The sequence below is a fragment of the Sapajus apella genome, unplaced genomic scaffold, assembly GCF_009761245.1.
Source record: "Sapajus apella isolate SASKATOON/1434 unplaced genomic scaffold, GSC_monkey_1.0 scaffold31, whole genome shotgun sequence".
Taxonomy (NCBI): Eukaryota; Metazoa; Chordata; class Mammalia; order Primates; family Cebidae; genus Sapajus; species Sapajus apella.
In genome coordinates, this window is record NW_022436971.1 from 1,411,776 (window position 1) to 1,424,576 (window position 12,801).

Below are 12,801 nucleotides of genomic sequence, written 5' to 3' on the forward strand. Positions count from 1 at the left end.
ATGACTTCCAAATTTTGCTCAATCCCAAACATTTGAGTTCCAAATCCATATATCCACTAGTCTAACAGACTATAACATTTTTCCGTGTGATTGTCTCACAGGCATCTCAATCTCAGCATGCTCAAGTGAGACAGAAGTATCTTTTATTCTCATACCCAAAAGGCTTTTACTATTGCATTTGCTACCATGGTTTCTGGCAATATCATCTCTCCACTCAACCAATCAAGAAACCTAATAATAGTCTAGAATCCAGGCTGCACATGGTCCCAACACTTTGAGAGGACAAAGCGGGCAGATTACAAGGTCAAGAGTTCAAGATCAGCCTGGCCAACATGGAGAAACCCTGTCTCCACTAAAAATACAAAAATTAGCTGGGCATGGTGGTGGGTGCCTGTAAACCCAGTTACTCAGGAGGCTGAGGCAGGAGAATAGTTGAACCCAGGAGGCAGAGGTTGCAGTAGGACAAGATTGCGCCATTGCACTCCAGCCTGGGCAATAGGGCGAGACTCCGTCTCAAAAAAAAAAAAAAGTAGTCTAGAATCCCTTTTCTGTCTCATTCCCACACAGGTATGTCTTCTTAATTCTACATACTTAACAACTCTTGTATTTGTCTCATTATGCTGCTAAGTTTAGGACTCATTATATCACTGGAGCATCAAAAAGATCCAGTCCTGGCTGGGTGCATGGCTCACAGCACTTTGGGAGGCTGAAGCAGGAAGATCACTTGAGGTTAAGAGTTCAAGACCAGCCTGCCCAACATGGTGAAACCTCATCTCTACTAAAAATTGGCCGGGCACCAGTGGCTCATGCCTATAATCCCAGCACTTTGGGAGGCTAAGGTGGGCAGACCATGAGGTCAAGAGATTGAGACCATCCTGGCCAACATGGTGAAAACCTGTCTCTACTAAAAATACAAAAAAATTAGCTGGGAGTGGTGGCACATGCCTGTAGTTCCAGCTACTCAGGAGGCTGAGGCAGGAGAATCGCTTAAACCTGGGAGGCGGAGGTTGCAGTGAGCCAAGATTGTGCCACCGCATTCCAGCCTGGCAACAGAGCAAGACTCTGTCTCAAAAAAAAAAACAAAAAAACAAAGATTTGCCGGGCATCGTAGCAGGCACCTGTAATCCCAGCTACTGGGGAGACTGAGGCAGGGAGTCACCTGAACCCGGGAGGCAGAGGTTGCAGTGAACCAAGATCATGCCACTGCACTCCCGCCTGGGTGACAAGAGCAAAACTCCATCTTTAAAAAAAAAAAAAAAGAGCAAGTTCTCCCAGTTACCAATCATGCACAGTTCTAATCCATCCACCTTGGCACCAAAAGATTGTTGTATCTGAACAACCGTATTTTTCATTCCCCAGATCTCTAATTGACTCTTTTTAATAAATGCCTACTCTTGTTTTATAGACACTTGTTTTTGTTAAGGATATAATAAATTCCCTATCTGTCTAAAAGTATTAGGTATACTTATTTTAGAACTCTGTTCTAGTAACTTTTTATTTGATCCTAAGTTCTTTTTTGTTGATTCTTTTTTATAGTGTTGGCTTTCCTAAAACATTTAGAGATTCTTATCTTTGTACTTGGGATTCTGTTACACCCTGTCGGCTTTGGTAAAGCTCGCTCAGGAGCAGTACTCATATTGCTTTCAGTGGGAGTGGAGGAGAAGCAGAAGATGTCACAGACAGGGTTCTCAGTCCTTGGATTTCTAGGCATGAATACAGCCAGTTACCCACATGTACTTCCTACTCTCATAGACCCAGGGCTCCTACATGCAGTTCTCACATGGCAAAAGATCCTTTACTTGGCCCAAGTTGGTATTAAAATGTATACAAGTCGAAGCTGCTTGGCTGCTCATGTTGCAATAATGCTAATGAATCACCCTACTAATTAATCTAGGACCCTTCCTAGCCTCTTATCTATGGGTATAAGTTGTTACCCTACAGGACCTACTATTTATTTTCAGAAATTCTTCACAGTTTTTGGATTTATGGAGAGTTCCCCTTCTTGTGTCTATACACAGCTACATTCAAATTGTTCTACTACTTCTACAGGTTTGGTGATGCAACGCAAAAAGGTAGTGAATGTTCAGTCTGCCTTTTTGAAATTGGCCAGAATAAGTATTCTGAAATGCAAATCACATAATGAATCTGTCCCTTGCCTAGCTTAAAACCCTTTAAGCCTTCTGATTTCCTATAGACAGACTCTAAATGCCTTAGTATATCATATGCAAAGCCCTCTATGATGTAATTGAAAACTTCCTACACCTGCTCATTCCCCATGCAATATCTTTCATGAACCAGGCACACCTAAGTATTCAGTAGTTATGGGAGGCCATACACAACATGCTTTTTCAGGCCTTCATGCCTTTGCATTCATCATTCCTTTTGTCTCTAATGCTTCCTTCTCTTGAAGGAATATAATAAAAAGAGTCAATCCTGACTCTTTTTATTATAGTATTTTAGGCATCCTATAAAACCCACTTTCATGGTGGCTCATGTCTGTAATCCCAGCACTTTGGGAGGCTAAGATGGGAGAATCACTTGAGGCCAAGAGTTCAAGACCAGCCTGGTCAATTTAGCGAGACCCCCATCTCTTAAATGAGAAAAAAGAAAAAAAAAAACTCACCTTCAAATGGGTGGGAAGGAATGCACATCAAGGTACTAGCAGTGGTTGTTTTCTTGATTTTTGCTTATCTGTACTTCCTAATTTTTATGCATTAAGAATATACAATATTTTACTGGGGGCGACAAGCCTTTGAATTTTAACACTCTGCTTAGAGGTCCCGTCCCCTGTAAACTCTTACTTCACTAGTCAAAAGAATATGCACTTCCTCTTTGTGCCACCATGCTGTCATGTCACATCCCTTTTTAATTACACTATAATTATTTTTCTTCCCCTACCAGACTGTAATCTCCTTGAGGACAGAGGCTGCTTTCTTCATCTTTCTCTCCCCAGAACCTAAAAGAACCTGAAATCTCGTACATGACAAACAAATGTTTGCTGGATAAATGAATGAACATCAACAAAATCAGAGCAACTGGAAAGGGACAGTTTTAGGCTCATATGAACTGGTCTTGGAAAGTCACTTAACTTTTCTTTCAAGAAAAAAACAGAATAGAAGTATACACAGACATTTAGAGGCGATGAGGAACATATAACAATTATGCAGTCACAGACTTTTTAAGCTGGAAAAGATTTTAAGAGAATATCACATCCAAGGTCTCAAGTTATAGATTAAAGAATTATATCCCAAACAAGTATTTCACCTGCTCAGACTCAGAACTTCTGGCAGAATAAGGATTTGAACCCAGGTCTTCTAATTCCCATTACGAAGTTCATTCAATCTCACTGACTTTATTGCTTTTTATGTCTTTTGAGGCTTTGGCAAGGATAATACCATCTTAATAGATAAAACTGCTTGAAAATAAAAGTTCTCCTAACATGCACTATCACCTAAATTTTAGTCTATGAGCATTCTGCCGAGACTTGCTTTTGAATATGACTGTTCTTTGAGGCAGCTAGTAGTGCTCAAACCAGGGAAAGAAAGGTAAAAAGCATTCATTTCAGGCTATAAATTTGCTTTTTTACCAAGTGGCCAAATAACATACACACATATAAGACTTAATATTTTAATGGATATAGTCTGTAATTTCATCAGATACCGTAAAAAAAACCAAACATTTAAAAAATTATCTCTTAAAAAAAAATAAAATAATCAGCCGGGCATGGTGGCTCACGCCTGTAATCCCAGCACTTTGGGAGGCCGAGGCAGGTGGATCACGAGGTCAGGATTTCAAGACCAGCCTGGCTAATATGGTGAAACCCTGTCTCTACTAAAAATACAAAAATTAGCTGGATGTGGTGGTACACACCTGTAGTCCCAGCTACTTGGGAGGCTGAGGCAGAAGACTCGCTTGAACCTGGGAGGTGGAGGTTGCAGTGAGCCAAGATCGTGCCACTGCACTCCAGCCTGGGTGACATAGCAAGAATCTGTCTCAAAAAATAAATTAATTAAATTAAAAGTCATCTCTTAACATTGAAGCAAGGTAAATTTCCTAACTTGCATATGTGTGCGTTTACCCGGAAAGAAAAGTGTTTGTCAGTTTGTTTTTGCCATGGATTATCCCCTTAGCTTAGACACAAAAAGTTGGCAAAGATATAGAATTGCAATCAAAACAGAATTTTCACTGTGTTAGTTTTCTTTTTTTAAAGTTTTATCGTATATATTTGAGATTTACAACATAACATTATGAGATATATATACAGATAGACAGTAACATGATTGCTACACTGAGTGAAACAGATAACTTACTATCTCATACACTTTTTGTGACAAAAGCATCTAAAATCTACTTATTTAACAAAGACCCCTAATATAACTTTATTAACTTTGGTCTTTGTGTTATACATCAGATATCTAAACTTGTTCATCCTATACCTCAGCTATTTTGAATCCTTTGACCTACATATCCCCATTTCCTCACCTTTCCCCCCAATATCCCTACCTGTGGTAATCAGTTTCATTCTCTATCCCTGTGTATTTTATATACACACACATATGTATATATAAAATCTCCCACATATAAGTGAGATCATACAATGTTTTTCTATGTCTGACTTATTTCACTTAGCATAATGTCTTCTAGGTCCAACCACTGTGGTAAATGGCAAGACCTTCTTCTTTTTTAAGCCTTACATAATGTGTGTGTGTGTGTGTGTGTGTGTGTGTGTGTGTGGCAGTTTCCTTATTCAATTGTTCATAAGTGGACACCTAGGTTGTTTCTGTATCTTGACTATTGTCACTAATGCTGCAATAAACATGGGAGTGCAGATACCTTTTTTTCCAATAGCTTTCGGGGTACAGGTGGTTTGGGGTTACATGGACAAATTGCACAGTAGTGAAGTCTGAGATTTCTGTATACCCATCACCAGAGTAGCATACATTATACCCAATATGTAATTTCTTTACCCTTTGCCCCCTCTCCCACGCTCCCCTCTCTGAGTCTTCACAGTCCATTTTATACATCACTCTGTATGCCTTTGCGTACCATAGCTTAGCTCTTTTATAAGTGAGAACATGTGGTATTTGGTTTTCCATTCCTGAGTTATTTCACTTAGAAAATGGTCTCCAGCTCCTTCTAAGTTATTGCAAAACACATTATTTTTTTCTTTTTATGACTGAGTAATACTCCATGGTGCATATATGCCACATTTTCTTTATCCACTCACTGGCTGATGGGTATTTTTGGTATCCTTCCAACTGTGAATTGTGTGGGAGTGCAGATATCTTTACAAGGTGGTGATTTCATCTCCTTTGAGTATATAACCAGAAGAGGATTGCTGAGTCATGTGGTAATTTTATTTCTAATTTCTTTAGGAACCTCCATACTGTTTTCCATAATGGCTGCACTAATCTACATTCCTACCAACAGTGTACAAAGGTTCCCTTTTCTCCACACCCTTGCCAACACTTGTTATCTCTTGCCTTTTTAATAATAGCTATCCTAATGGGTGGTACATCATTCACTATGGTTTCCAACTAAGCAGTCCATCACAGCCACTCTAGGTAGTCTTGCACTTTAACACTCAGAATGCTATAAGAGCATTTTTTATTGTGAGGCTATAATACTGCTGTTATGAGGCTATAACAAACTCTGACATATAAGAAATCCCTACAAGACTTTGGCCACATAGTAATCAACCCCCTTTAAAAGGTATCTTCTATTTTAAATATTCATAAATACATTTTCCTCTCCTCACTCTTCCCCTTTAAGACATTTCTCAGTCTTTCTCTTCTCTACCAGCACTGAAGAAATTTGCAAAGGTCTTATACACCAACTCTAAATGTAGGTGGACTCTGGACTTTTTAAAGTACTGAACAAAATAAAAGGAAAATGCAAATGAAGTGGGCATGAGGCAGACTGGCTAGAATGCCACGGCATGTTGTTTATCATGTTTGGTTTTGTTTTTGTTTTTTTAATTTTACTTTAGGTTCTGGGGTACATGTGCATGTCATGCAGGGTTGTTGCATAACTACATACTTTAACCAGGTGGTCTGCTGCCTCTACTCCCCCTTTGACTATGTCCAGCATTTCTCCCCATTTTATCCCTCCCCACCTTCTCCACCCCCTGCTGTCCCTCCCCTAGCCGCCCCCACAACTGTCCCCAGTGTGTGATGCTCCTCTCCTTGAGTCCATGTGTTCTAATTGTTCAACACCTGACTATGAGTAAGAACATGTGGTGTTTGGTTTTCTGTTCTTGTGTCAGTTTGCTGAGAATGGTGGTTTCCAGATTCATCCAAGTGCCTACAAAGGACATGAACTCATTGTTTTTTATGGCTGCGTAGTATTCCATGGTGTACAGGTGCCACATTTTTTTTTGTCCAATCTATCATTGATGGGCATTTGGGTTAGTTCCAGGTCTTTGCTATTGTACACAGGGCTGCAATGAACATACGTGTGCATCTGTCTTTATAGCAGAATGATTTATAGTTCTTTGGGTATATATCCAGTAATGGGATTGCTGGGTCAAATGGAATTTCTATTTCTAGATCTCTGTGAGATCACCACACTGTCTTCCACAATGGTTGAACTAATTTACACTCCCACCAACTGTGTAAGAGTGTTCCTATTTCTCCACATTGTCTCCAGCATCTGTTGTCTCCAGATTTTTTAATGATCGCCATTCTAACTGGTGTGAGATGGTATCTCAATGTGGTTTTGGTTTGCATTTCTCTAATGACCAGTGATGATGAGCATTTTTTCATATGTTTGTTGGCCTCATATATGTCTTCTTTTGAAAAGTGTCTGTTCATATCCTTCGCCCACTTTTGAATGGGTTTGTTTGTTTGTTCTTGTATATCTGTTTTAGTTCTTTGTAGATTCTGGATGTTAGCCCTTTGTCAGACATGTAGACTGCAAAAATTTTTTCCCATTCTGTTGGTTGCCAGTTTGCTCTAATGATAGTTTCTTTTGCTGTACAGAAGCTCTGAATTTTAATTAGATCCTATTTGTCTATCTTTGCTTTTGTTTCCTTGCTTTTGGTGTTTTAGTTATGAAGTCCTTGCCTATGCCTATGTCCTGGATGGTTTTGCCTATGTTTTCTTCTAGTGTTTTTATGGTGTTACGTTTTATGTTTAAATCTTTAATGTTTACCATGTTTAATTTGCATATAGATGGTGAACTACTGGGAAGTAGCTATGTGGAAACAACTGATAGATTAACAACTGTCCTCAGCAGGAAAAAGAACACAAAAGTTACCTGAAAGACAAGATGATCAAAAGCCAAAATTCTGAAACACAGACCCAGGACCATGTTATTGCAAAAGTATACAAGAAACAGCTTTTTCCACTTATCAGATTTGTCTTTATTTCTCAAAGTAAAAACCCATGATTAGCTGAAAGTTCCACAGCATTATTCACAATAAAGATTCTTACTAAAACATTCCAATATAAATAAATGGGAAGGCAAATGTAATTATTAAACCACTGATCCTTCTCTAGCTCTTAACAGTAAACAAACTGATCATTTTTTGCTTAAATCAAAACTGCACTGAATATATTGTCCAACACTCTTTCAGATATTCTGCTCACCAACAACTAAAAGACTTGCAAATGTGATGCCAGAAAAATAAGCTACTGTCAACGCTAAACCTGGAAATCTCTGGTTGTAACTCTTTGGATGCAATTTGCAATCTTAAATCTGAATCTATTTAATAAAATGCTATTTCTGAGGAGTAGTAAAGAATTTAGCAGTTCATGGTATGTTGCACTGAAAACATCTGCAATATGCTAAAAATAAAGAATGTGTATATTTTATCACTAGCTAAAATATCTTAGAGTTTAGGTTATGTGATTATGCTAAATATCACTGCTTTTTCATAAAATTAGCAAACATGAGTTTTTATACCATAACCATCAAGAAAAAAATTAGGTAGATAAATCAGGTCTGTATAAAAGAGAAGATATATCTGACTTCTATCTCTCAAATACTCTTACGGAAGAAAGTGTTAGAAAGTTAAGTGGGTAAAGGTACTTTCAGGAAAAGGTCAAACTGACTATAAAAACTCTGCCCTAGGTCCAGGAGCTATGGCTTACACCTGTAGCCCAGCCCTTTGGGAGGGCACTTTGGGAGGCTCAGATGGGAGAAATGCTTGAGGTCAGCAGTTCAAGACCAGCCTGGGCAACACAGCAAGACCTTATATGAACAAAATCAATTGATCAATAAATAATTAACCAAGTACGGTGGCACACACCTGTAGTCCTAGCTACTCAGGAGACCAGGATGGGAGGATCACTTATGCCCAAGAATTCAAGGCTGGAGTGAGCTAGGACTGTGCCACTACACTCCAGTCTGGGCAACAGTGAGAGGTCCTGTCTCTAAAGAAATAAATAAATCTGCCCTCGAAAATGTTGACTAATGACTCAGTATCAACCAATGAACAGAAATGTGATCTGCCTTAGTACTCTGTCCCAGGATACCCTGTTAAATATTGTTTTCAATGACTTGTTCTAACAGTTCAAAAACTATTCATCATATCTGTTTTTTGTTTGTCTGTGTGTTTCAGACGCAGTTTTGCTCTTGTTGCCCAGGCTGGAGTGCAGCGGCACAATCTCAGCTCACTACAATTTCTGCCTTCTGAGTTCAAACAATTCTCCTGCCTCAGCCTCCTAAGAAGGTGGGATTACAGGTGCCCACCACTATGCCCAACTAATTTTTTGTATTTTTAGTAAAGACGGGGTTTCACCATGTTGGCCAGCTGGTCTTGAATTCCTGACCTCGTGATTTGCCCACCTCAGCCTCCCAAAGCGCTGGGATTACAGGTGTGAGCCACCGCACCCGGCCCATCATATCTGTTGATAACACAAAGTTGAGTATGCCAGACAATACAATAAATGAAAATTTAAAATGTTAAGTGAGCCAAAGGGTCTAATACTGGGTTAAAAATAAACTAAACATAAATTAAGGTGATAGGTACATGAGTGCTTACTGTATTCTTTACATGTTAATAGCTTTATACATTCTTTTGCATCTGCTAAATATTTTTAAACTTTTTTTATGATTTCCACACTCAAAAGAACAAAATTAGCCAGGTGTGGTGGCTCATGCCTCTAATCCCAGCACTTCAGGAGACCAAAGTGGGTGGATCAGTTGGGCTCAGGAGTTGAGACCAGCCTAGGCAACACAGCAAAACCCCACCTCTACAAAAAAAAAAAAAAAATACAAAAATTCACTGGGTGTGGTGATGTGTACCTGTGGTCCCAGCTACTAGGGAGGCTAAGGTGGGAGGATCACCTGAGCCCAGGAGATCATGGCTGCAGTAAGCCAAGATCACGCCACTGTACTCCAGCCTGGGCAGCAGAGTAAGACCTTGTCACAAAAAAAAAGGAATGAAATTGGACCCTTATTTGACAGCATACACAGAAATTAATTCAAATGTAAAACCTGAAACAATAAAGCTCCTAGAAGAAAACATGGGAATGTTTCTTAACATTGGCCTTGGTAATGATTTCTTAAGACATCACACCAAAAGCTCAGGCTATAAAAGCAAAAATAAACACATCAAAAAATAAACACAAGCAAAAATAAAATCTCCTGCATAGCAAAGAAAACAGCCAACACAACGAAAAGGCAACTTATGGACTGGGAAGAAATATCTGCAAACCATGCTATCTGATAAGGTGTTAATATGCAAAATTTATGAAGAACTCATACAACACAACAGCAAGAAAACATACAGCTCGATTAAAAAATGGGCAAAGAACTTCCATAGTCATTTCTTCAAAGATGACATAAAAATAGGCAACAGGTATATAATAAAAGATGTTGTATATCACTAATCACAAGGGAACTGCAAATCAAAACCACCATCCCCTTAAACCCATTAGGATAGCTGCTATTAAAAGGACAAGAGATAACAAGTATTGGCAAGGGTATAGAGAAAAGGGAACCTTTGTACACTGTTGGTAGGAAATGTAGATTAGTGCAGCCATTACAGAAAATGTTATGGAGGTTCCTAAAGAAATTAAAAATGGAATTACCATATCACTCAAGAAATCCTTCTTCGAGGACTGGGCGCAGTGGCTCACGCCTATATTCTTAGCACTTTGGGAGGCCGAGGTGGGTGGATCACCTGAGGTCAGGAGTTCAAGAAATCCAGCTTCTGGTTACACATCCAAAGGAGATGAAATCATCACCGTGTAAAGATATCTGAACTCTCATATTCATTGCAGCATTATTCACAATAGTTAAGATATAGAAACAACTTTAATCATGAACAAATGAATAAAAAACTGTGGTGTACGTATATATATGAAATGGAGTATTATATAAGCCTTAAAAAAGGAGATCCTGCCATTTGCCATAACATGGATGAACCAGGAAGACTGGGAAGCATTGCAGCATTATTCACAATAGTTAAAATATAGAAACAACTTAGGTGTCCATTAATCATGAACAAATGAATAAAAAACTATGGTGTACATATATATACGCAATGGAATATTACATAAGACTTAAAAAAGAAGGAGATCCTGCCATTTGCCATAACATGGATGAACCAAGAAGACATTATGCTAAGTGAAATAAGCCAGACACCAAAAAGAAGATTGTATGACCTCACATATGGAATATTTTTAAAGTCAAATGTACAGAGATAGAGAATAAAATAGTAGTCATCAGGGGCAGGGGTTAGGGTAGGAAATTGGATGATGTTGGTCAAAAGATACAAAGTAGCTGATATGCAGGATAGACAAATCTAATGTACAACATCAGAACTCTAATAATAGTATATTTCACTCAGGATTTTAGCTCAAAGAATAGATAGATGATAGCTGCTCTTGCCATGGGGAAAAAGTGGTTAACAGTGAGATCATAGATATGCTGATTTGTTTTATTATAGTAACTATATCTTACTATACAGTCGTTCCTCGTATCTGCGGGGCATTAGTTCCATGACTCCCCCACCAGGATACCAAATTATGTGAATGCTCAACTTCCTTATGTAAAATGGTTTGCACATAACGTATGCATATTGTCCTAAACACTTTAAATAATCTCTGGGCTGCTTATACCTAATAAATGTAAATGCTATGTAAATATTTAACTGTATTTTTTAATTTGTATTATATTTTGTTATATTGTTATTTTAATTTTTTTTCTGAATATTTTTTATTTGTGGTTGGTTGAATCCATGGATGAAAAAAACCACAGATACGCAAGGCCAACTTTACATGTATCTAATAACACCACGTTGTACGCCTTAAATACATACAACAGAATTTATTTTTTGGTTTTTTTCGTGTGTGTGTGTGTGTGTGTGTGTGTGTGTGTGTGTGTGTGTTTGAGCAAGAGTCTTGCTCTTGTCACCAAGTCTGTAGTGCAGTAAGCCACTGTACCCGGCCAATAAAATTTATTTTTAAAATATTTTTCAAAATTGAGGACAAGTAAATCACAAGAATGAAGCAGTATGAAGTCTTTCGCCTAGATTATTTCATGGAAATCTCACAACAATCCTAATAAAAGTGAATTAATAGCCTATTTTTTTAAAAAGGTCAAGTCAATAATAAATGGAGGAACCCAAATCTTTCTGCCCCTAAAATTCATGGCTCATGTTACTACACCATTCTCTTTTCTATTCTAGAATGAAAGCCAACTATGAAAAAAGAGGTAGAGGGGAAAGCGTTGGGACAAGTGAGGAGGAGAAATTTATTAACCTATAGGTTTACATGACCAAAGTAGTTAATGAAAACAAAATGTGAACTACAGCCATTAAAAAATAATAATAAAATTTAAAAAAAAACTAGCTGCAAACTTAGACTACTGTAACCATACTGATTAAAAACGCCCATTCTAATCTGAACTACCAGAATCACATCTTAACTATTACATGAGGTTTTGAAATCATAATTTAAAAGAGTTACAAATTAAAGAATAACCATAAGGATTCCCAAAAGAGTCTGAAAACAATTCTACACAAGAAACAATTAGGGCAGGAAAATTTAGCCTGGAAAAGAGAAGCATATAGAAGATAGAATAGTTATATTCAAAAACAGACATCAAAGCAGTCATCAAGTATCTTAAGCTTGATATACCAAAATGGACACAGACTTGTCCTATGCAACTTCAGAGAGTAGAACTAGGAACAATAAGAAGAGAACATAAGGAAGCAGACCTAAGGATGATTATTAGAACTTTCTAACATAAGGGTGGGTGCAGAGGCTCACGCCTGTAATCCCATCACTTTGGGAGCCTGAGGCAGGGAATCACTTGAGGCTAGGAGTTTGAGACTAGCCTGGCCAACATGGCAAAACCCCATCTCTACTAAAAATACAAAAAAAAATTAGCCAGGTGAGGTGGCGCATGACTGCAATCCCAGCTACTCAGGAGGCTAAGGCAGGAGAATCACTTGAACCTGGAAGGTGGAGGTTGCAGTGAGCCAAGATTGTACCACTGTACTCCAGCCTGGGTGACAGGGCAAGACTCTGTCTCAAAACAAACAAACAAACAAACAAAAAACTTTCTAACATAATAAGGACTATAACCCAAAATAGCTATTTCCACATTACTAAAGATAATCAAGTAGAAGTGAGATCAACTAAATAACCAAAGTTTCCTTACAAATCTCCAATTCTGCGTTCCTAATCCTTATGCTTAACATGGGGCCCTTGTTCTCTGGAACAAATTATATACTTGACTTTATCTGTACGCTAGTCATTTATTATCATTTTATATGCATCTTCCCATAAAACAAATGTCACAAATGATGGCCCACTGGCAGGCTAGTCCACAAAAGCTTATTTTACA

The 12,801-nt window shown here is 38.2% G+C and overlaps 1 protein-coding gene across 1 annotated transcript in view; it reads right to left on the minus strand.

Moving 5' to 3' along the window:
- The window catches only part of NCOA1 (nuclear receptor coactivator 1), a 277,674-nt gene that overhangs the window by 231,857 nt on the left and 33,016 nt on the right, over positions 1-12,801 (minus strand). The gene's annotated exons all lie outside the window — the stretch shown is intronic.